This window comes from Somniosus microcephalus, chromosome 12, assembly GCF_052327205.1.
Source record: "Somniosus microcephalus isolate GS21.2 chromosome 12, FLI_Smic_1.0, whole genome shotgun sequence".
In the NCBI taxonomy this organism is placed as follows: Eukaryota; Metazoa; Chordata; class Chondrichthyes; order Squaliformes; family Somniosidae; genus Somniosus; species Somniosus microcephalus.
Genome location: NC_140998.1, coordinates 165,318,202 through 165,345,363, shown reverse-complemented (window position 1 = coordinate 165,345,363; position 27,162 = coordinate 165,318,202). Strand labels below are relative to the sequence as shown.

Genomic DNA, 27,162 nt, shown 5'->3' with positions numbered 1-27,162 from the left:
GGCCATTTTATTTACAATGTGCTTGTTCACTCAATGCACTACATTTCCCATAGTGCATTGCAAATGACCACTATGGTATCCCATGTGGGACAATTCTAATACACATTCAAAATACACAACAACCCCTTTACAATTACATTTAAAATCTGCTTAATTTTTTGTATTACCTATACACACATCTTTCATTTGTACCAGTTACTGATACAAAAGTCTATAAATTTGTGACTAAAGCACCAATAGCTTCCCAATTAATATACTTTTTAATTATGTTCTTGATCGTATTTGTAGATGGCATCCTTTTACTTAATGATAATATTATTTAAATATTTCTTTGCCACTCATATATAACTTTTATTATATTATTCTCCAGTAAAGATTCAACACCCACTATGCTTGATTAAACTTAAAATTTATTGTGGCCATGGTCCCTTTAAAGATCCCGGCTTTTTAAAAATTTGTTCATGGGACGTGGGCGTCGCTGGCAAGGCCAGCATTTATTGCCCATCCCTAATCGCCCTCGAGAAGTGGTGGTGAGCCACCTTCTTGAACCGCTGCAGTCCATGTGGTGAAGGTACTCCCACAGTACTCTTAGGGAGGGAGTTCCATGATTTTGACCCAGCGACGATGAAGGAACGGCGATATACTTCCAAGTCAGGATGGTGTGTGACTTGGAGGGGAACTTGGAGGTGGTGGTGTTCCCATGCACCTGCTGCCCTTGTCCATCTAGGTAGAAGAGGTCACAGGTTTGGGAGATGCTGTCGAAGGAGTCTTGGCGAGTTGCTGCAGTGCATCTTGTAGATGGTACATACTGCAGCCACGGTACGCCGGTGGTGGAGGGAGTGAATGTTTAAGGTGGTGGATGGGGTGCCAATCAAGCAGGATGCTTTGTCCTGGATGGTGTCAAGCTTCTTGAGTGTAACCCTTCGCCCCTGGTAACAGTAAATTGTGTATCTACCCTGGTCCTCTCCCATTGCTTTTATACCCTTCTGATAACAGGCACCTAAAACTCTACGCAATACTCCAACTGTGATATTAAAAGGTTTTTAAGGTTCTCTGGATGTGGGCATTGCTGGCCAGGCTGGCATTTATTGCCCATCCCTAGTTGCCCCTTGAGAAGGTGGTGGTGAGTCGCCTTCTTGAACCGCTGCAGTCCATTGGTGAAGGTACTCCCACAGTGCTGTTGACCCAGCAACAACAACAACTTGTATTTATATAGCACCTTTAATGCAATAAAATGTCCCAAGGCACTTCATAGGAGCGTTATCAAACATAATTTGATACTGAGCCACATAAAATGATATTAAAACAGGTAGGTTTTAAAGAGTGTCTTAAAGGAGAAAAGAGAGGCGGAGAGGTTTAGGGAGGGAATTCCAGAGTTTATGGCCCAGGCAGCTGAAAGCATGACCACCAATGGTGGAGCGATTAAAATCGGGGTTGTTCAAAAGGCCAGAATTGAAGGGGGGCAGAGATATTGGAGTGTTGGAGGGCTGGAGGAGGCTACAGAGATAGGGAAGGGCGAGGCCATGGAGGGATTTGAAAACAATGATGAGAATTTTAAAATCGAGGCGCTGTCGGACCAGGAGCCAGTGTAGGTCAGCGAGCACAGGGGTGATGGGTGAAGAGCGATGGTGAAGGAACAGCGACATGTCCAAGTCAGGATGGTGTGTGAATTGGGGCTGATGGTGTTCCCATGAAATTGCTGAACTTATGTGGCACCTAATCAAATGCTTTATGAAAATGGTTCTAATCACATTTACCCATCCTGTTCCCTTCTTCCTTCATCCACCTATCCAATCCAATCTTGAATGTTGACCTAGTTTCTGCCATAACCACTAGCACAGGAAGTAAATTTCATCAGCCTTACAACTCTCTGAGTGAAGTTTCTCCTGCTCTCTGTCCTAAATCTCTTACATTTAATCTTGTATCTGCAACCTCTTGTTCTTGACCCCTCAGCTATACTTTGGTGCAGATGGGTCCCAGAGCCAAGTCAATGACCCTATAGAGTGCACTCCTTCATTCCTCATAGAAAGGTTCCTTTGTCCTAATTGCAACTTTAAGATGTTACTAATCATTTGTAAAATAAAAGATTTGTCTATGATCCCATGTAACTAACACCAACAGTAAAGAAGCTCTAACCTATTACATTGACAGTCTTTTTATGCATACTTTGCTAAGATAAATTAAATCAATAGTTTATCAGATTGCAGATTTTAACAGTTTTACTCTTTGTTGAAAGGTGACAGAAGGACTGGACACGTGAGCTGGTCAAACGGGATCAACAACCAAAGCCGACTTCAGGGTGGGACTTGTTCAGAGTTGGAGAGAATCCATTGGAGATCAAGGAGATTCAGAGGAAGGTTCGGGAGCAGAATGGCAGCCCAGCAAAAGGAGGGATCCTGCGATGTTCTCCCGAAGGAAGACCCCGAGGATTATTCCCCTTCCATTCTGGTGAAGCACTTTCGGTTTTGTGGTGACGACTTAAAGATCAATCGTTACATAAGTGAAAACCTGGGGGTCTCAGCTTTCATCTGGGATTGTGTAAGTCTAAAGAACTCTTGTGAAAACATAGCTTGGGGAGGCTGGTCAAACCTTATGTATTTACCCCTCTCATATGCCTAAGAAAAATGCAGCCTCTTTCTGTAATAAAAGCAGAAAAAATGCTGGAAACGCTCAGCAGTCAGGCAGCATCTGTGGAGAGAGAAACAGAGTTAACGTTTCAGGCCAATGACCTTTCATCAGAACTGGGAAAAGTTAGAGATGTAAAAGGTTTTAAGGAAGTACAGAGGCAGGGAAAGGGGGAGAGGAGGAAAGAACACAAGGGAAGGTCTGTGATAGGGTGGATGCAGGAGTGCTATGGGTACGGTAGCATAGTGGTTATGTTACTGGCCTGGTAAGCCAGAGGCCTGGATGATGAACGAATGAATGACGTGAGTTCAAATCCTACCATGACAGCTGGGAAATTTAAATACAGTTAATTTAACTAAGTCTGGAATAAAAAGCTAGTATTAGTAATGGTGATTACCAGATTGTTGTAAAAACCCATCTGGTTCACTAATGTCCCTTAGAGAAGGAAATCTACTGTCCTTACCTGGTCTGGCCTGTTAAATCTGTGAATCTTGATGTATGGTGTTCTTCAATAAATAGACAGAGACTGCAGATGAACAATCAACAGGTGTTTACTGGATGAGGGTATTCTAAAAACTAACAGTACAGATCCCTACTCAGGGTTTATATACAGGTGTGGTCACTGCTGGTACTACAGGAGCTGTAAAAGTAGTTCTCTTAAAGCTACATACACTACAATTCTTCCCCTTTTAGATTAACAGTACCATAACATTCATTTAACAGTTAACACTTCTAACATGCAACATTATCAGAAATAGTCCATTTATAAATTCAGTCTTTGTGGCGGCTTCCTGATCCTTTCTGGATAGCGCCTTTCCTGAGTGTCTTGCTCTTGATGCGGAGGCGATTCTGCCCCCCTGTCGTCGGTTAGTTCATCAGCTTCCGATGCTACTGTTTCTGGGGTACATGCTACCTGTATGTCGGGTTCATCACCAGGCACGCGAGGCGTGGGGTTGACTCGTTCCTGTGACGCTAGGATCTGGTCGACATGGCGTCTCACAATGTTCTCCCTAACATCCACTGTGTACATTAGTGGCCCCTGCCGTGTGCATATCGTTCCTGGTTGCCATTTCTCTGTTTGGTAGTCGCGGGCCAAGACTGGTTGTCCTACATTGAAGCTCCTTGTCGGCTTCTCATTGATGTGCTGGAATTGCTTATTCTCAACATTTCTTCGTACATTTGGTCTGAGCAAATCCAGACGAGATCTCAACCTTCGGTTAAAGAACATTATGGCCGGGGTCTGGTTGGTAACTGCATGTGTCGCATTTCTGTAGGCTAACAGGAAATTGTCCACCTTATGCTGCAGTGGAATGTCGTCATCGCACATAGCCCTTACTGCCTTTTTAAAGGTTTGTACAAACCTCTCAGCCAATCCATTTGTGGCTGGATGATACGGGGTGGATATGTAATGCCTTAGCCCATTCCTTCTCATAAATTTCCGAAACTCTTCGGACACAAACTGTGGTCCGTTATCAGAGCAAATCTGCTCTGGCAAGCCGTTCCTGGCAAATATGGTCTGTAGGACTGCAATCGTTTTCTCCGTAGTGGTGGAGGACATTTTGATCACCTCAGGCCATTTTGAGTGCACATCCACTGCTATTAAGAACATTGAGTCCATGAATGAACCAGCAAAATCAATATGCACCCGTTGCCATGGAGAGGAGGGCCACTCCCATAGGTGTAGAGGGGCATGTGGTGGTGCATTTTGGAATTTCTGGCATCCTGAGCAGCTCTTTGCTAGGTCCTCGATTTGCTGATCGATCCCCGGCCACCACACATAAGCCCTAGCAAGGCTTTTCATTTTCACCCCTCCCAGATGGCCTTCGTGAAGCTCATTGAGCACTCTCTCCCTTAACTTGGGTGGAATTACCACTCGGGATCCACACATCAATGTCCCCTGGCATACTGACAGCTGTTCTCTTCTGGATGAGAATGCTGGCAACAGTGAGTCGCCATGTGTTGGCCATCCCTTCACCGTCAAATCATATGCCCGAGACAGTATCGGGTCATTTCGGGTCTCCTTCTCTATATCCGCGTTAGTTACTGGCAAGCGTTCAATTATAGACGAATAAAATATTTCGACAGGGTCCACTGCTGGTATTTCCCCCGCAGTAGGCAGTGGCAGGCATGATAGCCCAGCAGCGTTTCCATGCTGTTTCATGCCCTTATACTCTATTTCATATTGGTTCGCCCCTAGAAAAAGGAACCATCTTTGTAACCGTTGCGCAGTCATCACCGGAACGCCCTTCTTTGGATTAAAGATGGAGACAAGTGGTTGGTGGTCAGTCAGCAAGGTGAACTTTTGCCCGTGCAGATAGTGGTTGAACTTTTTCCCTCCCCACACTAGGCTGAGGGCCTCCCTGTCAATCTGGGCGTAGTTACGCTCGGCTGAGGTTAGTGACCGAGACGCAAAGGCTACTGGCCTCTCCAAGCTGTCCAGGAATTTGTGCAACAGCACCGCTCCAATACCATAGGGTGATGCATCACACGCCAACTGAATTGGTAGTGCTGGGTTGAAATGAGCCAACACCTCTTTTGATGTGATCAATTCTTTGCACTTCTGGAAAGCTCGTTTACATTCGTCATTCCACTTCCATGGTACCCCCGTTTGCAGTAGGGTGTTCAGTGGGTGTAATACTGTAGACAAATTCGGCAAGAACTTATGGTAGTAGTTCACCAGCCCGAGGAACGACCTCAGTTGTGACACATTTTCCGGTGCTGGAGCCTTGACTACTGCCTCAATCTTTTCAGGGGACTTATGTAACCCCTCTTCATCAATAACGTGGCCACAATACGAGATCTGCTTCTGGAAAAACTCGCATTTGTGGCAATTAGCTCGGAGCCCATATTCCTTCAATCTAGTGAGCACCTGCTCCAGGTTGGCGAGGTGATCACTGTCATTTTCGCCCGTGACCAGGATGTCGTCCAAATAACACTGGGTCCCTGGAATCCCTTGCAGGACTTGATCCATTGCCCTTTGCCAAATAGCCGGAGCTGATGCTACCCCGAACACCAGCCAGTTGTATTGGTAGAGACCTTTGTGAGTGTTGATCGTGAGGTACTGTTTCGAGGCTTCTTCTACCTCCATTTGCAGGTACGCCTGGGCCAGATCAATCTTAGTGAAGCATTTTCCTCCAGATAGCGAGGCGAAAATATCTTCAATCCGCGGAAGCGGATATTGTACCGTGTGAAGGACTGGGTTCACTGTCACCTTAAAGTTCCCACAGATGCGAACCTTTTTTGGTTCCCCAGGCATATTACTCAACGACCTCTTCATTACAGGAACGATGGGTGTAGCCCACTCGCTCCAGTCCACTTTGGACAGTACTCCTGAACGTTCCAAACCTTCCAGCTCTGCTTCGACGGCTGGGCGGATTGCATCTGGCCTTAAAAAACTTTGTGCTTGCATTTTCCTCTATTTTGATCGTCGCTGTTATGCCTTTTAGTGTTCCGAGTCCCTCCTGGAACACTTCTTGTGCGTCAGTTAGCATTTTTGACAGTCGTCCAGGTGTGACGTTGTCATCCTTTTTGGCATCTACCGTCAGTGCTTGTATGGAATGCCAATCTAACTGTATCTTCCGGATCCATTCACGTCCTAGTAGTGGTGGTCCTCCATCTGGCAATACATATAGGTCCATTTTTGGTGTTTCCTTGCCGTTGTATATCACGTTCACCCTTATTTTTCCTTTGGGGTAGATTTTTGCCCCGTGTACGTCTTCAAGACAATCTCTGTATCTCTCAAGGGTATATGTGAGAATAGCCGCTTGTAGTCCCTTCGGTTTATGACTGTTAGGGCTGATCCTGTGTCCAATTCCATTTTCACTTGGACTCTGTCTATCTTGAGCGTGACCCAGATAGTTTGGTGATCATCCATTTTGATTACATTATGTAGTTTCAGACAACCCAGCTCCTTGCTTCCGGAGTCTGTATCACTTTTCTGTTCGTCTGAACTACTCTCCGTCACCTTATGTACCTTTTTGTACTTCTCCTGTGGAGATTTCTTGCTGCTGGTTTTCTTTCCTGACCTGCAGACTCTTGCTATGTGTCCTACTTTTCCACACTGTCTGCACACTTGGTCCTTGAACCAACAATTCTTCTGGTCATGTGTTGTTCTGCCGCAGCGATAACACTTCACTGCTCCATATGACATTTCATTTGTGCCATATTCTTGCGGTCTCCGTTGTATCTCTGCAGTGCCCCGTGCGGCTGCTTCGTGTGATACTGCCATGCTGAAAGCCTTGTCCAGCGTAAGATCCTTTTCTGATAGAAGCCATTTCTGGGTTCCTTCACTTTGAAGTCCACACACAAACTTGTCCCTTAACGTATCTGCTAGTCCCGTTCCAAACTGGCAGTGTTTCGATAGCTTGCACAGTTCCGGTAAATACTCAGCATTACTTTCATCTTTATGCTGGTTCCTTTTGTGAAACTTAAATCTTTCTGCTATCAGCAGCGGTGTGGGGTTTAAGCGGTGCTGTAGGATTGCCACTATGCTTTCAAAGTCCTTATCCACTGGCTTCTCTGGGGTTACTAGGTTTTGCAGTAAGCCATACGTTTTTGCACCCATGGAATTCAACAACACCAGTGCTTTCCTGGCATCTGGCACTTCATTCGCCTTGCAGTACACCTCAATGCATTCTACATATGTCGCCCAATCTTCGACTTCATTGTCGAACGCTATGACACTGCCACTCTTCGGCATCCCTGGATGTGGTTAGACTGGCTAAAAATGGCATCCCCCGCGCTCTCCCTTCTTCTCCGCTGGCTCAAAATGGCGTCTCCCACGCTTCCCTTTCTTCCCGCAGACGCTGCTCAGCCTTTGAGCACTGGCTGTGCTCTGCGCGTTTTCCTGCGCGCCTCTCTCATTGACGCCGCTCGGTCCTGAACCCCGGCTGTGCTTTACCCTCTCTCTCTTTTTGTTTTCCGTCGACGCCGCTTGGTCTTCGACCCCCGGCTGCGCCCTGTGCACTTTACCCTGTCTCTTACCCCGTCGACGCTGCTCGGCCTTTTCTGTGCCGTCGGTCGGCTCCAGCCGCCGCTGTCCGGGAAGGGTCTGCGCTGTACCTGTTGCCAGCCTGTTGCGCTGGATCGTCGTGACTGGAGAACCAAGCCCAGCTCTCCACAGCCTCCTCTGCGATGCTCAAGTCTTCTCTGGATGGTCGACGCCCATATTTCTGGACTCGGCCTTCTTCTTCCACTGTTCTCCAGGAGCGAATCCCTGGGAGGTGATGCAGAGTTGCAGGTAGGTTTGAATCCCATCCTCGTCGCCACTGTTAAATCCGTGAATCTTGATGTATGGTGTTCTTCAATAAATAGACAGAGACTGCAGATGAACAATCAACAGGTGTTTACTGGATGAGGGTATTCTAAAAACTAACAGTACAGATCCCTACTCAGGGTTTATGTACAGGTGTGGTCACTGCTGGTACTACAGTCTACAGGAGCTGTAAAAGTAGTTCTCCTCTTAAAGGTACATACACTACATGGCCTATATGTGACTCCAATCCCACAGCAATGTGGTTGACTGCCCTCTGAAATGGCCTAGCAAGCTACTCAGACCAAACTGGTCCATGCTGGTGTTTATGCTCCACATGAGCCTCCTCCCAGCTCTCTTAATCTAACTCTATCAGCATAACCTTCTATTCCTTTCTCCCTCATGTGCTTGTCTAGTTTCCCCTTAAATATATCTATGCTGTTCACCTCAACGCCTTAACTACAAGACCCACAGTCTTATCTCAACTGCGGGGAGCCAAATTGTGCACAGCAGTTGTATGCTGCACCTGCAAGAGAGCCAGCAGGTGAAGTGTTAGCTGGGCTTCCACGGGGAAATGGGGGAGACTGACTGGAGACCTCGCCTTCTCTGCTGTGGGGTCCCTCGGTCCTCGCCCTCATTGCCGTCACCTATTGTTGCTCTGGTGCTTTCTGACATCCAAGTGCCTGAACTAAGTTTGACTCAAATGGTTGGCGTGTCTTTTTTTCTCAGGGCCTCACACTCTGCCAGTTCTTTGAGCAGGAGAAGATGAGTTTCTCTGGGAAGGTGATTGAGCTGGGATCAGGCACTGGGATCGTGGGGATTCTGGCAGTCATGCTGGGTGAGTTAAAGGATCAATGTCAACCTAATGCAATCGCTTTGTTGGTGTGGAAAAGGGAAATGGACAGTAACGGGCCAAGGCCCGTGTATTGCTGGGAGGTGCATTACCATGCCAACCACTGCTGACTGGTGTGATTGAAGATTCTGCTCTCCATGTTTTGGGAATTGCAGGGGTGAAATCTTCCTCTGGATGATCAGGCTCTGGGGCCAGCAAGTCTTGTGGCTCGTGGCGAGCACCAAACTCCCCCGACCGCGGCAGAGTGAGGCCTGGGTGATTTTAACTCCCGGGAAGAATCTCCGTGTCCCCCGGTCAGTTGCCTGACTGAAACGGGTGAGAACTAGTGTTGCCAACTCTGGCTGGAAGTAACCCTGGAGGTTTCATCACGTGACCAACACCCTCCAACCGCCACGCCCCCACAATGAAGTGCTTTTGAAGTGTAGTCACTGTTGTAATGTGGGGAACGCAGCAGCCAAATTGTGCAGCAGGATCCCACAAACAGCAATGTGATAATGTCCAGATAATTTGTTTTAGTGATGTTGGTTGAGGGATAAATATTGGCCAGGGCATCAGGGAGAACTCCCCTGCTGTTCTTCCAATCGTGCCATGGGACCTTTTACATCCACTTGAGAGGGCAGACGGGGCCTCCTTTAATGTTTCATCCAAAAGACGGCACCTCTGATAGTGCAGCACTCTCACTCTACTGTATGGCAGTGTCAGCCTAGACTATGTAGGGGGTGTCGTGTGCCCAGTCAGTTATGCCCCTGACTGTCCTGTGAGCGGTTCGAATCGCTCCCAAACCCCTGGGTTCTAGACACCGGACTTAGGTACAGGCGGCGATACAGAAAATCAAGTAGACAAGTGGTTTGGTGTAAGAAAACCAAGATTTTATTAAAACAGAATAAAACACAGTCTTATGAGAAGTTACTGGTATAGAATACAGGCATAAACAATGACACTTATACAGGGAATGGGGAACACATGGCACATCGAGGGAAAACAACTACATTAACAATCGCCTTATCCTTATCCTACCCCTATACCTAACTAGATTAAGCTATGAGGGGCCAGGAATTCATGCTCACCAATCCAAAACCTGTTGCTTTAACAGTTGCGAGTTTTGAGGTTTGGTCTTCTGTCCTTTGGGGTACCCCGTCGCCACGTGGTCTCAGGGCGCGGTGCTGGAGTTGTTGCTGCGACACACCTTCCCTCTCCTCAGCTACCGTCATCGTCTTGTCGTGATGGGTTCTCTTCTTCTTCTCCCTCGGGCGGTCGTCGGCAGTAATGTTGCGGTTGTGGGGCAGTTGGCGGTCTTTATTGCTTATTTGATTTTACTACCCATCCTTTGAACACCAGCATATTCATTACGGCGTGGACACCCGCGTCTAACGCCAGCTTATTCGCAGTGTTCAAATGCCAACTTATTCTCACTGTCCATACATATACTTTCTTCCCCCAAACGCCAGCTTATAACTAGGCGCTCGGTCTTTACCAATGCATCTTCTGCTGCCCTTCTCTGTTCTTGTCGGGTCTTTACCTCCTTCTTCATCTCGTCTCGTTTCGTCTCATTTTGTCTGCCCCCTTTTTCGTGGCCCGTGTGTCCTGTATGACTTTGAACTCGGGTCTCGTTCCCCTCCCGCGGTTGATATGGATGTCCTTGGTTGTTTACCCAATGCGGGGAGCGAGAAGAGAACCCGCCACGAGGCCAGGGCACGATTACGAGCGGCAGCAGCCTAAGACCAAACAAGAGGTCAGAGTCAAGAGAGCGATTGCTACTGATGGGCCTACAGTTATAGCCGTTCTTCCACTCCTTATTTGCGCGCCAAATCAGGTCAGTCCATTGTTTAACTTTTGGCGGGCTGTTTTAAATGATTATACCAATCTAAGTTAACTGGCTTTGATGGCCGTTTATCGCACCTGATGGCCCTGATGTCCGAGTTGTATTGTCATTAATGCATTTTAATCGGCCTGTCCAGCCTCGGTGGCTCCCTTGAGCTGTTTCCGATTATTTATGCAGACAAACGAATGGCCTTATGCTTAGGCCTAACTGGGCTTGATCTGTTTCGATTTGACGCAATGCATATTCAATGTTTGCCTAGCTGTCTGGCTTTTCAAACACAAAGTCCTTTTCACAGAAATGCATTTTAAATGTCAATTTCCCAAAGCTGCCTGCTTGTGCTGCTGAAAATCTTACAGGCTTTTGGTCACGAGGTGCGGACGCCATCTTTTTGGGTACCCTTTTTAAATTGTCCATACAGGGCCCCTTTTATTAATAACCTTGGGGGAATGTGGGAATTTTGAGAACCATACACTCCCCCCTGTGATACTAAAACTTGCTTGAAGTATCATCCTTACAAGGTGAGCAAAATCTCTGACCCTCCATAGTCAACCTTCCCCCGTAATTACCTATCTAACATACCAACGACACATGCACTTCCCATTCCACGAAAATCTAGTGTACATAAGTATACATAGAATAATTACAGTCTTTTACACGCATCCAAGCCTGGAGGGGGTCCAACACCCCTGCACCACTTGGTACACATACATCTTTATTAACAACGCGTCGCAAAATCTTTATTAAAAACAACTAAGCACAAAAACAACAATCTTTAATCAAAAATACAAAAAACTCAAACAGGTGTATCTCCCTCCATCTTCACATAATGTTCCTTCCAGATCCTCTGGTTTTGGAATTCTAATATCTGACCTTTTCCCTTGCACTGAATGCAGACTAGATACAATGCTATCCCTAACTGGCAAACCACGAGAATGTGAGAAGCCAGTCTGATCCACGAAGGGACCTCTATGTTATTGAAAATGTCCCACCAGTGTGGAACTACAATATCCAATCTCTTGGCCCCTATCTCTACTGTTTTCTGCTCTAGAGTGTAAAAATGTTTCCATGAAACTATAATGACTTTTAGTATTTTGGTAAGGTGTTCAGGGAGAGGGGGAATTTCATAGCCAAAATGCGCTACATACTTCTGCAGGTTGGTAAAATTCTCCTTTACAGTGAGGTGAACAGTGGAGGGTTCAGGAATGGGGACAATTCGTTCCTGGGCCACTTCGAACTTCTGCCTCGGGTTTAAAACAGAAACTGCTGTCACTAACCGGACACCAGCTATGCTGTCCATGCTGGTAGTGGGACACACCTGTGGTGACACAATATGTCCCACCTCCTATATATGCTACCTGCGGGGGAACATGGCCTTGTGCCATTGCCTCCATGGTACAATTTATAGGTTTCGCGCCAGCAGCTCTGAACCCGCACTGTGGTTTTGAATAGGCATTCAAGTGCTGGGGACACAGGATTATGTGTGCTCCCCGGCTCCGGCACCCTGAGAGGTCAGTACCTGTCATAGCATGCTCCCACTTTATGACGTAAGGTGGGACCGCTGTGAAACGAATGTGCGCACCCCCTTGAATGACTCCAATGTTCTCAACCCTGTATACCGGCGTGGGTCGGGCTGTCCTACCCATGACCGGCATCCTAACTACTACTCCCATGATCATGTGGTTGGACCGTCCACAATCCACTGGGACTGGGTAGGCTTCGGAAGCTAGCCGGAGTTGGCATGGGCTTAATGGAGGGCTGCGAGGTGTTTGTTGCTGATCCAGGAGGGGACTAAGCCCTGTTTTAAATCCTCCAAGTTACTGCGGCACTTGCCCAGCAACCACGCCCCATACAGCACGCACACCTCATTCTGCGCAGCCTGGTCAGAAGCATTTCTGTCCTCCCTTATGAGGGCATTTACCGTCTTTGCGTGCTTTTCCAACTCCGCTATAATCTCCTTTAAATGGACCGTCATGGCCTGGTCCTCATGCAGCTCCGAGCCCACTACTTTGTTCTCATCCATTAATATCTTCCTTAACTGTGTTTTTAAACCGTTTATCTGGGTCTGCAGCTCTATGTCATCCAAGCTGTTGATGACAGAGGACCCAGTATTAAACGCAGTAAAAACATCATTCCATACTCCCCTTCTTTGTCTCCCTGCATTACCCAAAAACTCGCGGTGTGTGGTGTACAGTTTGGTTTTGTCAACATTGGCGAAATCAAACTCATAAAACTTCTTGAACATGTCCTTTAATAGGGCCTGGTATAGCTGCTCTGTTTCTTTGGGACACCACTCCGGTAAATGTACCTCGGTGAGATTTAAAATCACGGAGGCTACCGCGTAGTGTACCCCCTGGTACAGCACCTGATCAGTAGGCACTAGTACCAGCCCATTCCCTGGTCCCTTGGTGGTGGTGGGGCACCCTTCCCTGGGTAACCTCACCGCCTGCGCCATGGGCAGGGGCTTTTGGGGGCTGGTCACCAGTTCAGTGGCATTGACTGGGATCGGGGAGAATGGGACTGCGCACACCTTCAGGCTGGTATCCCACTTCATTCCCTCCCCGGCGTCTTGCCACTGCCGGTGGAAAATGATGGATATGCCTGCGGGGCAGACCCTCTCTGACCCCCACATACAGATATAAATCCCTTGATCCGGTTCCCGCCACTTGTCCCAACACACACTTAATCCCCCGTGAGCTCCTGTAATCGTCCGGTGGGTGTTGTTCCCCCAACCGTTCCCACTCGACTGCGGGGTTTCTCATATCTTTGCTCAGCTTCCTGAGCCACCACCACCTATCCAGAGGAATGTGTCCCTTGCATGTTAAACATACACGTTTCCCTACGGTGATGCTGACCCTTGTGGTAATGACCCGTACCCTGGGGCACAGGAGGGAGGCCTCCCCATACGTGAACCTGGTCTGGCTGGAGTACTGAGACGAATTGGACCCCAGCCATCCTGGCCACTTTCCCTCGTGGACGTAGACGGCGGTTTCCTCCACATCCCGTTCGCCGCTTCCGTCGGTTGCTATCGGCGCTCTATCTCCGGAGCACCCATAGATGTGAGAGTCCTCCACGTCACCCCTCCTTCCAAGGCTCAGTCCTATCAGGGCGAGTAGGATTACGCTCCCCTTCATCCTGACAGTCTTTCTGCAACAGATACGAAAGCATACAGCCAACTCCCCAAGAGATTCTCTGGCTTGGGTGAAGCATAGTCGAGCCTTGCAGCCTCGACTCAAATACACACACTCTTAGCAGATTACTACTTAATTAAAACTACCCATCACCTTACTTAACTTAAGCCAACACCCAAACTTAAGCTAAATACCTAAACTTAACAATTACCAGAACTATAATTACCTAAACTATATACATCTGCCGCCCGTCTCCGGGCGGCCAGCCTAATTCCTGGTTGGGCTGCGGCACACTGCTTGACCGCACTGTCCTGCACTGTTGGTCCCTCACCGCCCGTGGCTGCTGGCTGGGGACCTCTGTCCTTGGACTTCTCCCTGACTCGGGAGGCTGTCCCTTTGAACTGGGGAGCTGGTGACCATGGCTTTCTCGGCTGGGGCATCCGTGGGGACCTTCTAGGGTCTTTGGCGGGTGGGGTTTTCTGGGTCGATGGGCCTTTAACCCGAACCGCTGTCCCCTCCGGTGCGGTCTGTGGGCTTACCACTACCGCTGGCTGGGGATCTTCCCCCTTAGGCTTGACCTCTCCCGAACCTGGGCTAGGGGCAGGTAACTCTTCGCAGCCAGTTGCTGTAGGCTGAGAGTCTCCACCCCCAGGTCCCAAAACTGGGTCCGGGGCGGGTTCTTCGCCCTCAGGTCCCTCCTCCTCTACACCTGGGTTGGGGCGGGGTCTTCACCCTCGGGTCCCTCCTCATCTGGAGCCCAAAAGAGCAGGGGAGTGTCCCAATCGGTGGGCGGGATGGCCCCTCCCCTTAAGCAAGCCACAGCGCCTGCCTGTGCAGTCTGTGAACTCGCTCCTGCTGCAGGCTGAGGATCTCTATCCTCAGACCTTACCCCAACTGGCTGTTTTCCCCTTTCAGGTTTAAACAGTTTGCACTGGTTAATATGAAACCATTTGGTGTGCCGAGGCATCATAACGGCGTATACCATGGGGCTGGCTTTGTCTGCAATGCTGTAGGGCCCCATGTATAATGGTTCCAAACTTCCTACTCGGGCATAGTTCCTCACCATGACCTCATCTCCTACCTCCCACTCGTGGTGCTTTCGGGGTTCGAGCAGCAATCGGTTACTCCGATGCTGTCTTCCCATGTTCCCAGCCGCCTGCTCGTGGACCTGCTTAAGGTGCTCAAAGAGGTTTCGGGCGAACCTGTCCCGGTTTACCTCTGAGCTGACTATCTGTGAGCACCGGGGCTAGCACATGGGTGGGGGTCTGCATAACCCTGCCAGTTATCAGCTCGTAGGGGGAGTACCCCGTGCTTTTCGACTGGCTGGCCCGGATCCCCATCAAAACCAACGGTAGGACCTCGGCCCATTTACGGGGCAAGTCCACCGTCTCCTTCCTCAACCTTTCTTTTAAGGTCCTATTCATTCTTTCCACAATCCCTGATGACTGCGGGTTGTGGGCCACGTGCCATTTCCCCTCAATGCCTAGCAGCATAAGGGTATTCTGCATCACCTGTCTGGTGAAGTGACTCCCTTGGTCGGACTCCACATACTGTGGTAGTCCCCACCGCGAGAACACTTCCCGGACCAGGATCCTGGCAGTACCCAGAGCTGTGGCTGTTCTGCAGGGGAAGGCCTCTACCCATTTGGTGAACACATCCACCAGGACTAGGCAGTACTTATAGTCTCCCTGGGCAGTGGGCAGGGGCCCCAATATAGTCAACCTGTATCGACTGCCATGGTCCCTCTACTCTCCTGATGTGTCCCACAGGTACCTTCCTTTTGTGGGGGTCGGGGTTATTAGCAGCGCACACAAGACAGCCTGCACAGAACTCGCGGACATCTTCCCCGAGTCCCGGCCACCATCCCGCCTGTTCCACCCGCTGCCAGGTGGTCTCAGGCCCGGGGTGTCCCGCCCCTGGACCCTCATGGGCCAGTTGAAGGAATTCCCTCTGGTGCTGCTGCGGCAGAACCCACTGTTCCCCCCGGAACAGCATGCCCTCTTTGACGGAGAGGGTTGCTGTGCCGTACAGACCCTTTTCCCTCGGTCAATGCACTGAGGACTGTCTTGAGGACAGGGTCTTGGGCTTGGACTGTCTTAAGGTCTGGGGCTAAAGCTACCCCTGCACTCCCTTGGGTCCTGTCCCTACCTCTGACTGCCGCCATGGGTCTGGACGCATAGGGGTTCCAGAAAGTGCATGTGCGGGCACCCACCTTGGCGAGCATGTCAGCCTGCTGGTTGCCCTGGCTGCGGGGTTCTGTGGAGGAATGGGCTTTCACCTTGTGGATGAAAACCTCCCCTTCCTCCCCCACTGCTGCTAGGATCTTTTCCAGCAGGGGTTTTACTGTGAGGGGTCTCCCATCAGCGGAGGTGTATCCGTGGCGGGACCAAATGGCCAGGTACTCCGTACATGAATTGCACGTGAACATGCTGTCCTAGCAAATCGTGTAGGGGGTGGGGAAGATTTCGGGGTGTGTAACGACGTACACTACTGCGGACAGTTCAGCCTGCTGGGCGCTCATGGTGCTGGGGAGCTTAATCGCCAGGGCAATGTTTGCCGCTGGGTCGTAAACTCCACACCCCGTGAGACGCTCGCCAGCAGATACCGTGCTGGAACCATCTACATAGATCTCGTGGCCCGTGGGATGTATCCCAGCCCATAAACCTATGTTCACTTCCTAAACCCCTTCTATGGAACACCAGTGGGCTGTACCAGGATATACCAGGTTGGCTGCGAGCTTTGGCTCGCAGAGACCCTTCACCTTAAGAGAGGAGCAAGGTCCAGCGGGTAATGCGGGCACTGCTCACTGTTCCATCCTTGATCCTCCCGTCCAGAAGCATCTGGGTGAGGAGGGTGATGGGAGAGGTACCTGTGAAGATCAGTGATCTCTTCACAGCCCAATGTGTGGCCAAGAGGTGCCGCTCACAGTTGGAGTAGCTCCTCTCCACATCCGTGAGTACCCTGGAGGAGTAGACCACCGGCCTCAGCCGGCCGTGCCACTCTTGGAGCAGCACAGCACTCAGGCTGTCCCCGCTGGCTGCTACCTCCAGGAAAAACTCTTTTCCCCCCATCTATGGCCCCTAAAGCTGGTGCGATCTGCAAGTCTCTCTTGAGCCTGACGAATGCTGCCTGGCAACCCTCATCCCAAAGCCACTCCACTCCCTTGTGTAGGAGTCAGAGCAGAGGGGCCGCTGTGGCTGCATAGTCCTCAATAAAGTCTCTGCAGTACCCAGTTAGCCCTAGAAACGACCTCACACCCGTTGACGTAATAAAGACTCACTACGCACTTGGTTGTACATAAAGCAAGGCTTTAATCGACTTGTAACAAAACATGGAGGTCTAGTTAGTAGTCACTAGCTTCCTGTTTCCAGATTGTCTCTGGCCAAGTTGGGCCCACGCCCGAGTATTTATACTCCTCTGACGGCGCCCTCAGCTGGCCGTTCAGTAGTACTTCCCGAGTTACTTCTTGTAGAAGTTGCGATTTATGACACCCGTTACTATGTTGGGGACCGGTAACTCTTGTACCGCCTCCCTCCTAGCCTTATCTATGGCCCTTTCTCCAGCGCGCACGGTCAGGCCTAGGAATTTCACCTCCTGCTGGCCGATCTGTGCTTTCTTGGGGTTTACTTTGAAACCCTTCTGCCCAAGCAGCTCCAGCAGTTCGGCCAATAGTGGGCCATGCTCCTCTTTCGAATCAGTGAACAGGAGCAGGTCATCCACATATTGCACCAACTGTCTGGGCTGACTGAAATCCCTTAAACTGTTTGCCATACACTGATGGAAAATGCTGGGGCTGTTGTGGAAGCCCTGAGGCAAGCAGTTCCATGTGTACTGTTGCCCTTTAAACGTAAAGGCAAACTTGTACTGATCTTCCCTCCTTAAAGGGATGGACCAAAACCCGTTGGAAATATCCAGCACCGTGAAAGTGGTCGCGGATGCTGGGATACTTCCTATCAGGTCGGCAACTGCTGCTACTGTGGGTGCACAGGCTGGGATGTTACTATTGAGCACCCAATAGTCCACCGTGGCCCTCCAGGAATTGTCCGGCTTTCTAACCGGCCACAATGGAGAGTTTATGTGGGTGGCTATCGGCCTCAGAGCCCCCTGCTGTACTAACGAGGACATGGCTGCTTCCAAGTCTGGCTCCGCTTCCCTGGGGAAGTTATACTTTTTCTGTGGTCGGGCCATGGGGTCCCCGTCTACGCTGACCTCAAACCCGTCGACCCTCCCGCAGTCGTGTTTGTGTGTGGCAAATGTGGCTAGGTGGGCCTGCACAAATGCCTGGAACTCCTGTGGGGTGTTGCTGACCATAAGCTCGAGGTTATAACCCTCTTTGGGCTTCATGGTGCATAGGTTCCCCTTCCCTTCCTTTCCTGGGATTACTACTATCTCGCCGTACTTTCCTTTACTTGCCCCCCATGGCAATGATTCCTCAAATCTACTAGGATCCCGTGGCCTACAATAAAGTCGGCCCCCAGGACCCCTCTTCCACCCTCCACTTCCCACTTCATCAGGACACAGGTCCACTTGGAGCGGAGCGGTCCTAACCGAATGGCGAGCGGGATGGAAAATGAGCCAACCTGTTCTTTGCCTGTGAACCCCGACAGACTGTATGGGACCCCATTCGATAGAGGCGAGGTGGTGGGGTTAGCTGAGTGGACCATGGTACATGATGCCCCCGTGTCCAACAGATAGGTCCCCGCCACCTTTTCCACCTCCATCTCCACGAGGGGTCTTTTCCATTCATCGTACCGGAGAGAACACAGGTAAACAGGCTGCGCTGGCTCTAGTCAGGGCTGTGGGTTGGATGGGGCTGACGGGGTCAGAGCACCGGTAGCGGCTGCTACTTTCCCGTGGCCAGTCAATAAGGACCTCATGGTGTCCAAGAATGACTCGACTGCTGTAGGAGGGATTCCCGCCTCTGCCTTTTGGGCTGGGGCCGTGGAATTCTTTCGCTTGTTGTCTTTCCAAGGGTTTTTGCACTCCTTCCGCCAATGACCATCCTTCCCACACCTGTAACAGTTCGTCTTTGGGTTGGGGGTGTTATTCCCTTCCTGGTGCCACTCTTTCCTACCCGGTCCAGGTTTTACCTCATGCACCTTTCCCTTGGATGGGTGTGCATCGGTTCCCCTGCCATTTTTATAGGCTGGAGTCAACTGTCTGATCACCATAAGTTCGGTGGTCTGGGGGTTCTTGAGGTCGAACCGGACTTCTGCCTTGGCCTGGACCTGTGGCAAGCTGTTCGCCACCAGGCAACGGAGCCAATGGGCCAGGGGATCCCCATTCAGGAACACCCAGTTCGGCGTCCCCGGACAGGCCCTCCGGTACACCGGCCATAACCGGTCCGCGAAGGCCTGCGGGGTTTCCCCTGCGAGCTGGACCGTCTTCTCCACACAGGATAAAGAACTTCCCTCATTCATCCCCATGGCCTCTAGAACCGCATCCCTGAGCTCCTCATACCCGCTCTGCCCCCTCTTACACTCGTCAGAGAGGGATTGGAGGAGACTACTCTCCAGGGAGAATAGTAGCATTTTGGCCTGCGCAGTGCCATCACAGTCGTTGACGCTGGCTGCCTGCTCTATTTCCCAGAAGTGGATCGAGGGGTCTCCCTTTTCGGAGAGCTTTGGGATAGCCCAAAGCTGTTGGTTGCTATAGGGGAATACGAACTGGTTTTGGAGGGTTCCCTCATCATCGCCATTGACGGGTGGGCCGAACCTCCGATGCCGGGCTGGGCACATCGGTCCCGGCTCCGACCTCTCTGGCGGGGGTTGCTCCGCCTCTGCTTCCACCTCTGGCTCCACCCCCCCTTGCTGCCAGACCTCGCTGAAACTTGGCGCTATGGGTGGTGGTCGTGAGAACTCCTGTCCTTCAACCGGGTCATCCCTGGGCACTACCGGTGATGTCTGAACTGTCCTCCCCTCGTTCCCCATAAAATCCGCCTGATCTGGCTTCGGGCTTATAAGGCATACCATGCCTTTTACCTTCCTGAGGGCCAGGCTCAGATTTTCTATCCGCTGCTTGCAGGGGCTGTGGTCTGCCTCCTCAAACCACTGTTCGCTTGCTAGCTTATAAGATGCCTTTACCTCCTCCACTTTCTCTTCCTGTTCCCTAATTTGCCTTGCCAAGCGGGCATTCTTCTCCCGCAACCTTAACTCGTTTCCCTTGGCTTCGGTGACTTGGCACTGTAGGTATTCCAACTGGGCCTTGTGTTCTCCCATTAAAAACAACCTCTCCTGATTCAGGGCCTGCAATGCTACCATTAGCTTCTCCCCTGCTAGAGCCTTATCCTGGATCTCCAGGGCTGACTCCTTTAACTTGGCTGCCTGTGCTGCAACGAGCCTGTCCAAAAGCTGGACCTGCTTTTTGAAACACATCAGCCAAACTGCCTTCTCTAAGGACTGCTTGTGTTCCTTTCCCTCTGCCCACTTAGCTGCTGCATCTACCGGATGCCCAGCACTTAACAGAATGGTGATCCACTTCTTCGTGATATTCACCTTGCTAAACACATAATCAGAAATCCTTTTCTCCATCATGGTGTGCTCATCCGAACGACTGTCTACTGTATCGCAACCCTGTTGCTGGAGTCCTGCCGCGGTCGCCATTTTCTGTAGGGGGTGGCGTGTGCCCCTGACTGTCCTGTGAGCGGTTCGAATCGCTCCCACACCCCTGGGTTCTAGACACCGGACTTAGGTACAGGCAGCGATACAGAAAATCAAGTAGACAAGTGGTTTGGTGTAAGAAAACCAAGATTTTATTAAAACAGAATAAAACACAGTCTTATGAGAAGTTACTGGTATAGAATACAGGCATAAACAATTACACTTATACAAGGAATGGGGAACACATGGCACATCGAGGGAAAACTACATTAACCATCCCCTTATCCTTATCCTACCCCTATACCTAACTAGATTAAGCTATGAGGGGCCAGGAATTCATGCTCACCAATCGAAAACCTGTTGCTTTAACAGTTGCGAGTTTTGAGGTTTGGTCTTCTGTCCTTTGGGGTACCCCGTCACCACGTGGTCTCAGGGCGCGGTGCTGGAGTTGTTGCTGCGACACACCTTCCCTCTCCTCAGCTACCATCATCGTCTTGTCGTGATGGGTTCTCTTCTTCTTCTCCCTCGGGCGGTCGTCAGCAGTAACGTTGCGGTTGTGGGGCGGTTGGCGGTCTTTATTGCTTATTTGATTTTACTACCCATCCTTTGAACGCCAGCATATTCGTTACGGCGTGGACACCCGCGTCTAACGCCAGCTTATTCGCGGTGTTCAAATGCCAACTTATTCTCACTGTCCATACATATACTTTCTTCCCCCAAGCGCCAGCTTATAACTAGGTGCTCGGTCTTTACCAATGCATCTTCTGCTGCCCTTCTCTGCTCTTGTCGGGTCTTTACCTCCTTCTTCATCTTGTCTTGTTTCGTCTCGTTTCGTCTGCCCCCTTTTTCGTGGCCCGTGTGTCCTGTATGACTTTGAACTCGGGTCTCGTTCCCCTCCCGCGATTGGTATGGATGTCCTTGGTTGTTTACCCAATGCGGGGAGAGAGAAGAGAAACCGCCACGAGGCCAGGGCACGAGTACGAGCGGCAGCAGCCCAAGACCAAACAAGAGGTCAGAGTCAAGAGAGCGATTGCTACTGATGGGCCTACAGTTATACCCGTTCTTCCACTCCTTATCTGCGCGCCAAATCAGGTCAGTCCATTGTTTAACTTTTGGCGGGCTGTTTTAAATGATTATACCAATCTAAGTTAACTGGCTTTAGATGGCCGTTTATCGCACCTGATGGCCCCGATGTCCGGGTTGTATTGTTAGTAATGCATTTTAATCAGCCTGTCCAGCCTTGGTGGCTCCCTTGAGCTGTTTCCGATTATTTATGCAGACAAACTAATGGCCTTATGCTTAGGCCTAACTGGGCTTGATCTGTTTCGATTTGACGCAATGCATATTCAATGTTTGCCTAGCTGTCTGGCTTTTCAAACACAAAGTCCTTTTCACAGAAATGCATTTTAAATGTCAATTTCCCAAAGCTGCCTGCTTGTGCTGCTGAAAATCTTACAGGCTTTTGGTCACGAGGTGCGGACGCCATCTTTTTGGGTACCCTTTTTAAATTGTCCATACAGGGCCCCTTTTATTAATAACCTTGGGGGAATGTGGGAATTTTGAGAACCTTACAACTATGTGCTCAAGTGCCTGAAGTGGGGCAGAACCCACGACCTTCTGACTCGCTGGCTTTAAGCGGGTGTCCTTGTCGCCTGCTCAGGAACATGTAAAATTAGATGACGGCAGAAATTAGAGGGAAGCGGGAGGCTGACAGGCATGTCTCCGGTTTCCACCGGGCGGTTACGGATAAAATCGCCCCTTATGGAGTCGGGATCGAAGGTACAAGAAGTGAAATAATCGAGGATTGGAAAAGAGCCACAGGATGTTAGAGTATCATTTCATAGATTAACAGAGTGTCTCCCCATCATCCTTATTGCAGGACAGCTATTGGAATGCTATCCTGGCTCGCCTCCCACCTTCTGCAAACTTCAGCTCATCCAGAACTCTGCTGCCCGTATCCTAACTCACACCAAGTCCTGTTCGCCCGTCACCCCTGTGCTCGCTGACCTACACTGGCTTCCGGTCAGACAATGCCTCAATTTTAAAATTCTCATCTTCCTGTTCAAATCCCTCCATGGCCTCGCCCCTTCCTAGCTCTGTAACCTCCAAAACCCTCATTAGACCTACCGCTTTGACCAAGCTTTTGGTCACATGCCCTAATATCTCTTTATGTTGTTTGGTGTCAAATTTTGATTGATTACACTCTTGTGAAGCACCTTGGGATGTTTTACTGCATTAAAGGCGCTATAGAAATGCAAGTTATTGTTGTTTTGGGTTCTGCTAAATTTCCTTTCCCCAGCTCCGCTGTCACCTTCCATTGAACTCAGTCTGTATGGAACAGGTTTGCTGGGCGACAGGCCTGGGTACTTCCCCTCTGCACAGTTACTCCATGCTCCTTCTGACAATTCCAGCCTGTCACTGGCTCCCTCAGTCACTACTGGCCTGGCCACAGTTCCCTTCTCCTGTTAGCCTTGGCTCAGTGGTAATGCTTTCCCCTCTGAGTCAGAAGGTCATGGGTTCCTGTCCCACTCCAGAGACTTGAGCACAAAATCCAGGCTAACACTTCGTGCAGTACTGAGGGAGTGCTGCAGTGCCAGAGGTGCCGTCATTCAGATGAGACAGTAAACCAAGGCTCCATCTGCCCTCTCATGTGGATGCAGAAGATCCCATGGCATAATTCAAAGAAGAGTAAGGGAGTTCTCCTCATGTCCTACTCAATATTTATCACTCCAACAACATCAATGAAATAGATTATCTGGTCATTTCTTTCATTCCTGTTTGTGGGAGCTTGCTGTATGCAAATTGGCTGTCCCGTTTCCTACATTACAACAGTAACTGCACTTCATTGCCAGTAATGTACTTTGGGACGTCCTGAGATTGTGAAAGGCACTGTATAAATACAAGTCTTTAGTACTTTCTTTTCCTGTTCCTCCCCATCTCCCGTGACTGTAATTGGGGATCGGGTTGCTGTGATGAGGTAACCAGCAGTGAGATGCCTCATTCTATTTCTTCTCTCTCAGGTGGACAGGTAACCCTGACTGATCAGTCTCACATTTTGAAACAAATCAAACACAACGTTTTTGCCAATGTCCCTGCTTCCTACAGACACTCCGCAATAGTCATGCCCTTTCTTGGGGCTTTGACCACATGCCCTTCCCCAATGATTATGACGTGATCCTAGGTTCGGATATTGGCCCTGAAATTAGATCGGGAGCTTGCCGCGCATGCAAGCCCCCGATGTGCACTCACCCGGCGCGCCGACATCTGAAGCCTGGGCCTGCTTGCATTTCCTGTGACTGGCCCGGTTCAGATGTCAGCGTGCTGTGCTACCCTGATCCAGCGGCGTACTTAGTTCGATGTGCCGGCTGGGAACAGGTGAGCACTGTGCAGCCAATCAGGGGAGGGGAAACTTCATTCATGAGTTTGACAGTATTAGCTGTCATACTCATGAAAAGTAAGGGGCCCAAAACACTACTTAAACTTTAAATAAAATTTTAAAAAACATCCCACTGATTAAATTAACTATAAATAAGTTTTAAAAAATATTTTAAACAATTAATCAAATTTTTGAAAAAATAAATTTTAAAAAAATAGGGTCTAAAACTAAACTTACTTTACTGTAAATTCTTTAAAAATAATAAACCTGTGGAAAAAAAAATTCTAAATTGTACTAATAGACCACTTACCTGTAAAACTAAGTACTTACGTCTGGTTTTTCCACGCGTAAAAACCTCCGGCCTTTACACTCAGGCAACTCTGGAAAAAAAAGGAATTTCACTGCGCACGCTCTGCTTCACAAGTCGCATGTGTTCTGCCTCTTAACCCCCTTGGGTCAGAGGAGAGGAAATGGCGGTTTTCAGCGCATGCGCTGTGCATGCTGAAAACCGGCAATTCCTCCAGGCACACGCGTGAGTACCCCGTCCGTACTCACGCGTTGGGAGAGGAATTACTGGGCCATTGTGTACTACCCAGCGGATTATCCCTTACTGATGCAGACACTGCGGCATCTCAGCAACCAGAGAACGACCATCTAAGCATCAGAAATGAGGGGGTACAATACAATCCGCAAGTTCCACGAGGAGCTTGTTCCCCAATATTTTCACTCCCAAATTGTGTACAGAAACGGAAATGTCAACGATATCAATGTGTACAAATTGACTGTGAAATGACCGGAGAGCTGAAGAGGAGCTGTCGATGTAGAGACAGAGAGAAATCTAACTGTCCAATTAAAGTACATCACCGGACTCAGGCAGCAGAATCAGGCTCAGTAAATAATTATAAGATTTATTGTATTTGAAGAATTATAAATCCAATTGAGTTGAAATAACCTGACGGAGTGTCTCCAAAATTACATATAATGTTACAGCACAGAAACAGGCCATTTGGCTCAACTGGTCTGTGCTGGTGTTTATGCTCCACACGAGCCTCCTCCCACCCAATTCATCTCACCCTATCAGCCTTTCTCCCTTATCTAACTGCCCCTTAAACACATCTATGCAATTTGCGCCAACTACTCCATGTTGTAGCAAGTTCCACATTCTCCCCACTCTCTGGGTAAAGAAGTTTCTCCTGAATTCCTTATTGGATTGATTAGTGACTATCTTATAATTTTGACATCTAGTTTTGGACTCCTCCACAAGTGGAAACATTGGCCCAGGTTTTGCTCTCAAAATAACGGTGAGGCTAATAGCGCTCGCTGTTATTTATGGGTAAATGGTACAGCAACTTCAGGCATGGGGCAGATGCATGGTTAAATGGGGATATCCAAAAGTTGCTGCCGAGATGCGCCACTCCAGCATTAGCTTTGCGAAAACAGCATCTCGCTGTCTGACTCACCATTGACATGCATTGAATGGCGTGAAGTTGCTGTTTTTGTGCAGTAGATACAAACTAAACTCACCACAGAAAGATAAGTCTCATTCGTGTAAGACTAAGTACCCTTTTAACGATGTGATAATTGTTAATTACTGCCAAACAACCTCTCTGGCACTGAAATGAACCATTACAAGTGTGGAGTCTCATTCCCTCAGGTTTCAATTGTTGTTGGAGATTTCAAAAATGTCAAATTTAAAATTTATTTTTTAACTTTTCCTTTTCTCTCTCTTAATCCATTCTTCCTATTCCTCGCTTTATTTCTCTTTCTGTACCTGATTTAATATTAAATTCACCCACTCTAATTCACCTTCCTTCTCAGTCCTTGGGCTGTTAATGTCACAATTCTTCAATCTGATTGGTTAAAGAGATACACAGTTGCTTGTCCTGTTCACTCAGGTCCCAGATGCCTGGTTTCCCTCACTGTGACGTTAGCAGCTCACTCTTTCAGCAACTTGCCACACAAAAATTTTAAAACTTAAACATGCAAGAGCAAGACTAACTAACGACAGGTGTTATTAGATGCCCTGCCACAGCAAATTATGACCCAGTTTAAGGGGTTTTGATAGAGTAGATGGGGACAAACTGTGTCCACTGGCAGGAGGGTCAGTAACCAGATTTAAGATAATTAGCAAAAGAACCGAAGGGGAGATGAGGAGATATTTTTATACACAGCAAATTGTTATGATCTGGAATGCTCTGCCTGAAAGGGCGGTGGAAGTAGGTTCAATAATAACTTTTAAAAAGGAATTAGAGCAATACTTGAAAAGGAAAGTTTGCAGGGCTATGGGGAAAGAGCGGGGGAATGGGATTAATTGGATAGCTCCTTCAACGAGCTGGTACAGGCATGATAGGCCGAATGGCCTCCTTCTGTGCTGTAAGATTCCATTATGATTCAAAAAGTAAACAAAAATGACATGTGTTTGAATTATTTAAATGTAGGTTGACTAACAAATTACTAAAAGAAAGTGCTATTTGGTAATGAGAGGAATGTGTAGAATATTCTTAGTTTATGAGTATCAATTATTGAATGTATGAACTATTTTAAAGATCAATCACGAAATAAAAATATTTTAAAGAACTTCAAGTTTGTTTGAATGTCAGTTTGAAACAATTGTAATTAAAAGAAAAAAGACTTGCATTTATATAGCTCCCTTCATGACCTCAAGACATCCCAAAGAGCTTTACAGCCAATGAAGTACTTTTTGAAGTGTAGTCACTGTTGTATGTAGGAAATGTGGCAGCCAATTTGCACACAGCAAAATCCCACAAAGTGGATTGAGATAATGACCAGATAATCTGTTTTAGTGATTGTGGTAAACCACTGTTGTTGTTGTTGTTGTTGTTACACACTGTTGTACCTATGCATGCCTCAACATGTCTCGGCTGGCTCCACCCACACAGGCCCAGGTATAAAGGTGATTGACCTGCAGCCCCCTGCCTTCTTGGAACCCAGTCAACCACGAGAGGCATGCTCTGTTCTTTGCTAATAAAAGCCTTTAGTTACTCTCTTAACTCTCAGTCTTTTATGAGTAATTGATAGCGCATCAGTGATGTTGATTGAGGGATAAATATTGGCCAGGACACTGGGAATAACTCCCCTGCTCTTCTTTGAATAGTGCCATGGGATCTTTTACATCCACCTGAGTGGGCCTTGGTTTAATGTCTCATTTGAAAGACAAAACCTCTGACAATGCAGCACTCCCTCAGTACATCACTGAAGTGTCAGCCTGCATTAATTGCTGGGGGAAATGAATGCTTACTGGGAGAAAGAGCAAGGGATTGCGGGTCAGTGGTGAATGGGAAAGGGATTGGGGTGGTGAATGGGAGAGAGATTGGGGTGGCGAATCATCGCAACTTGTGGCTCTGCAGTAATGGCACAGTCTCAAATTTCAACAGGATCCTGCCATTCCCAGAAACTGCCTAACAGCTGACATCACCTTAGGCGGTGGAAATACACCTCCAGCTGTTACCTTTCCATGGGCCAGTTTAGTGCTTTGAGAAGAAACAGT

General features: G+C 48.8%; 1 pseudogene; it reads left to right on the top strand.

Annotated features, from left to right (window-relative positions):
* Positions 1 to 2,370: 2,370 nt before the first annotated feature.
* Positions 2,371 to 24,447, top strand: LOC147109684 (EEF1A lysine methyltransferase 3-like; annotated as a pseudogene).
* Positions 24,448 to 27,162: the final 2,715 nt, after the last annotated feature.